This window comes from Ictidomys tridecemlineatus, chromosome 2, assembly GCF_052094955.1.
Source record: "Ictidomys tridecemlineatus isolate mIctTri1 chromosome 2, mIctTri1.hap1, whole genome shotgun sequence".
Lineage (NCBI taxonomy): Eukaryota > Metazoa > Chordata > Mammalia > Rodentia > Sciuridae > Ictidomys > Ictidomys tridecemlineatus.
This window is the reverse complement of record NC_135478.1, coordinates 89,795,216-89,800,152: the sequence shown is the minus strand read 5'-3', so window position 1 is coordinate 89,800,152 and position 4,937 is coordinate 89,795,216. Positions and strand designations below refer to the sequence as shown.

The following is a 4,937-nucleotide window of genomic DNA, read 5'->3' as shown; positions in this document are numbered from 1 at the left end:
TATATAGTTAATGCTATAGTATCCCTTGAAGATGCTGGTAGGATTTCCCCTTCCTCTACTGTTTTCTCTTTGTTTTCCACTATACAAAATCTAATCTGAGACAGAAAAGATCCATTCTTTATAGGACATATCAGGGCACATACAGGATTGCCTGGAGCCCTTAGTTTGGGCAATGATTTAGCAGATAAAACTACACATGACATACATATTTTCTCTAACTAGAAGAAGCTACAAATTTTCATAAATCCTTCCATGTCAATGCAAATACTTTACAAAAGCATTTTAAAATAACTAAGGAACAAGCTAGACAAATAATAAAACAATGTCAAAATTGTGTGACCTTTTTACCACAAGTTAATCTTGGAGTCAATCCTAGAGGACTGATACCTAACCATATTTGGATGTCACACGCTTGCCAGAATTTGGAAAATTAAAATATTTGCATGTGAGCTGGGGATGTGGCTCAGCGGTAGCACACTCGCCTGGCATGCGTGCGGCCTGGGTTCGATCCTCAGCACCACATACAAACAAAGATGTTGTGTCCGCCGATAACTAAAAAATAAATAAATAAATAAAATATTTAAAAAAATTCTCTCTCTCTCCCTCTCTCTTTAAAAAAAAATATTTGCATGTTACAGTTGATATTTCTTCCAGATTTTTGATGGGCTCCCTTCATGCTGGAGAAAAAACTGGAGATATTATAGCTCACTGCTTACTAAATTTTGCCACTGTGGGCATTCCAAAACAGTTAAAAACAGATAATGCCCCTGGTTATACTTCTACCTCTTTTAAGCAATTTTGCTCATCATTTGGCATTTCTCATATAACAGGAATCCCATACAATCCACAGGGACAAGGCATAGTTGAAAGAGCTCATCAAACTATTAAAATGTACTTATTAAAGCAAAAAGAGGGAATTGGGAAGGGGTATATATCCCCCAAAGATAAACTTCAAATAACCCTTTTTACTCTAAACTTTTAAAATTTGGATTCATCAGGGCTTAGTTCTGCGGAAAGGCACATGTGTCCAAAAAATGTACATAAGCCCAAGGTACTTTGGAAGGATATTCTAACAGGACAATGGAAAGTTCCTAACCCAGTGATTGTCTGGAGTTGGGGATCTGTTTGTGTGTTTCCACAGGGATAACAGCAGCCGATTTGGATTCCAGAGAGACTAACTAAAGCGGTTTCTACAGACCAAAAAGAAGATGATTTGGTTCAAATCCATAACAGCTGATATCCAGAACTCCAGTTTGGCTATCCTTACATCTTTGACAGTGGTTCTTTCACATCTGGAGGCTAATGAATAAGGAACACCATTAAGGCCTATTTCAAATGTAAGAAACCCTGGGGCTTGCTTGTGGGAATACCTTCAGACCCATATGCAAGTTACATGAAAAAGGATGGGATATCAAAAGAAGAGTCAAACCCAGGTGGTAACCAGGATGCTTTTTTCAATATCTATTTTATTATTGCCCTTTCCCACATCATGAAGTTCTATTTTGTTTTTTGAGCTCATACAGACCTGGGGTTAATGTTTTTCTGATCAGTTTTAGTTTTTGACTGTGGAGTTTTTGAGCATTGCAATGGTGATTTCATCTGTAAAAAGCTACAAGGCCTTTATTATTATGTTATGTGTTGTATTTATTGTGTTATGAGTGCACACTTGTGTTTTGTGTTGTATGTCTGTATGTGCATATGTCCATAGATCATGTATGAGGAACGCTCTTGAAAAAATGGATCCAAATATTTTTTTTATTATTCACGTGATTTAAATGGTTTAATTTAAATTGAGTAAACAGCTGTTGGATTGTTTTAAAATGTGAACAAAAAAGGAGGTTAACAGATCTGTTTGTTTACTTTCACCTTTCCTTTTCATTATATCTAATTCTATTCAGGATACTAAATTGTATAGAAAATTGCTTTTTTTTTAGTGCCTGCTGGAATGTTACATAATTTTTTTTTAGCCAACTCTGCCAGAATTCCTATCTTTATCCTAGTGCCAGTTAAGACAAAGATAAAACCAAACTACAGCTTCTGTGATAGCTCTCACAACAAACTGTATAAACTGATGCATCAATGAATAATGCAACTCAATAAGTGATACTCAAATAAGGAGTCCATTTACTTTGGGAGGAAATGGACATATTAATGGATTCCTATGCTTTGAACTGCTTGCAGAACTTGCCTGGACTATGTATCACTTGCATGCATTATGAACTATCTGTTGGTGCAGTGAATTGTGGTAGTTCGGGGTATCTTTGCTGATGATATCATCAGTGGTAAAATTTTTCCAAAAGGGGCCATCAATTGGCTTGGTGTCGTGGCGTTTTGTATCCTCCCCTTTCTGTTTGTAGCAGGTAGTTTATGGTGTTTGTGTAAAAAGCACTATCCACAAGTGTGGCTAAATGCTGGGCCAATAGTCAATGATGGGTAAGATCCAATTGCAATGGTAGCAACCTAAGACAGGAGGCTGACACCTTGAGGTCAGCTTATCTGATGATGGGTAAGGACCATATGTAGTATTGGACAACCTAAGTCAGGCACAGTCCTTAAGCCACATGCTTGTTGTTTAATTAAACAAAAGGGGGGAGATGTTGAGAGCCACGGCTAGGTCAAGATGGTGCCTGGCATTTTGCCAGAAGGGGCAGTTCCTGCTGCCTCAGGTGCCCGCTATTTTTGAGTTCTCGTGGAGTTCCCATTGAGTTCTGGTCGAGCTCTCACGGAGTTCCTAGAGAGTTCGAATGGGTTGGTTGAGTTCCAGTTGAGCTCACGAAGAGTTTCTGGAGAGTCGCGTGGGTGGCGTTAGCGTGAGTTTGAAAATAAATTTCGTTCCTCCTTGAATCTACAAGTGGCTTGACCTCCCAGTTATTTGTGCCCAGCCAGACTGCAGCATGCAAGCTTGCTGGGATGCCAGGTATCCAGTGACTCACTTGCTGACAGAATTTCACCCTTATTGTACCCCCAAAAGAACCAGGAAGACCAATCACAAAGGGCCTTCAAGTTCAGTGGGAGGCGGAACAGACTGAGGGGAGCCCAACGGAAGGAATGTTAGCGAGTAAAAAGGAATCCAATGCCATAAAAAGAAATTTGGTGTTGGCTAAACAAAACAAAACTACCTTTTAGTGTTTATTATAAAGCAGCACAGGAAAAAACTACCAACCACAAGACAGTTACAGCTCTTGAACACCTTGACATAATTGTGCAAGTATGAATGAATTGCTCTCCATGAGTCTGAATCTGTGGTAGGCATCGGGCCAGGAATCTGTGACTACACAGCTGCTGAGAAGTAAAAGTGGGAGGGAGGGACAGGGCTGGCAACTAGAACAAGGAGAAGTTACCCAGCCACAGGGAAAGACCGTCTCCTTGAGCAGAGCTGAGGCTGGCAAAAGGAGAGTTTGGGTAAGCAGGGATTGGGAGGGTGTTGGGGAGTGGGGAAGTCCATGCCAGCTTCTCAGACCAGGTAGTAAAGGCCTTGGACAGAAGAGAGGGATTTCCCTCCTCCAGCCTGGGAAGGCCTTGAATTTGGCTGAGCAGGGAAGGTAGGGCAACATCTCTTCCTGGGGCTTTATCAAAATTCCACTAAAACCAATGCCGAATGGCCAGAGCACACAGGAGGGACATTTAGACCCTAATACCAGAAATTCAGATTCAGTTCATCCGGTACGTTTCTGAAGATGGAGGGTTAGGATAATGTGTGTAGGGTGTCCAAGACCAAAAGTTACATTTTTTTTTTTATTATGTTTGAGACTGAGTTTCACTGTGTGGTCCAAGCAGGCAACGAACTCCCGAGCTCAAGGGATCCTCTTGATTCAGCCTCCAGAGTAGCTGGGACTATAAACAGACATTACCCTCCTGGCAGAAGTAAACAAATAAATAAATAAATAAAAATTTAAAATATTTTTTAAAGTTTTAATAAGCCTTGTAATGAATCTGGTTCAAGGGGCTATGGATTAGAGGGTGTTTCTCAAACTATGGTTAGAAAAGCACTATCAAAGACTACATCTGGGGCTGGGGATGTGGCTCAAGCAGTAGTGTGATCACCTGGCATGCGTGTGGCCCGGGTTCGATCCTCAGCATCACATACCAACAAAGATGTTGTGTCTGCCGAGAACTAAAAAATAAATATTAAAAATTCTCTCTTTCTCTCTCTCTCACTCTCTCTCCTCTCTTACTCTCTCTTTAAAAAAAAAGAAAAAAAAAAGAACTACATCTAATCCTCCCACAAAGATGTCTCCTGGCAAACCAAAAACATATTTTCTTCCAATCTAGTATTGCTGAAAGCCCAGTCCTTGTCCCTGATGCTAATCCAATAACTAGGACATGGTTTGTAGAAAAAGGAAAAATCAGGTTTATTGTTTTGCTGGCAAAGGAGAAACATAGGGGACTCCTGTCCCAGATATAAGGTCCTTGTTTAGCATCTGGATGGCTATCTTAAGTGACAAAAAAAGTTTCTTTTTCTGCCCAAGGGCCTTTCTGAGAAAGGATCACCATTCCCTCGTACCAACCCAACCCCTAACCTCCCACATTAGGACCTGCCCGGTTCTGATTCCTGACCCTCCTCCATAAAAGTCTCAGAACCCAAGCCTATTTTGCCTCTCTCTCCTGTAGAGAGACGGCCTTCATTTGTCAGCTCTGACAAATAAACTCTTGTGTGTATCTCTGCCTGGTCTCCTCCGTCTTTCATTTCTCGCTTACCTGTCTCTCATACCTCGCTTTCCCTTCATTTTGGTGCTGAAACCCGGGATTGATTCCCCAGTGTGCGAGGGTCACTGAGTATCCCCAGGCCCTGATCCAGATTCCATCGTGGGACCAAGCCCTCCATTCTGCCGAACGCCCTCTCTGCACCCACCACTGGACATTCCCAGTAAGACCCCTGTCTCTGATTGACCTAAACAACCTATGGGTCCCGGGAAGTGACGATTGATCGTCCGGCA

The 4,937-nt window shown here is 41.4% G+C and overlaps 1 long non-coding RNA gene across 1 annotated transcript; it reads left to right on the top strand.

Annotated features, from left to right (window-relative positions):
* The first annotated feature begins 3,329 nt into the window (after positions 1-3,329).
* LOC144375227 (uncharacterized) lies at positions 3,330-4,663 on the top strand. The gene is made up of 2 exons (XR_013434793.1): positions 3,330-3,402; positions 4,195-4,663. It is a non-coding gene; the product is annotated as an uncharacterized LOC144375227 (long non-coding RNA).
* The last annotated feature ends 274 nt before the right edge of the window (positions 4,664-4,937 follow it).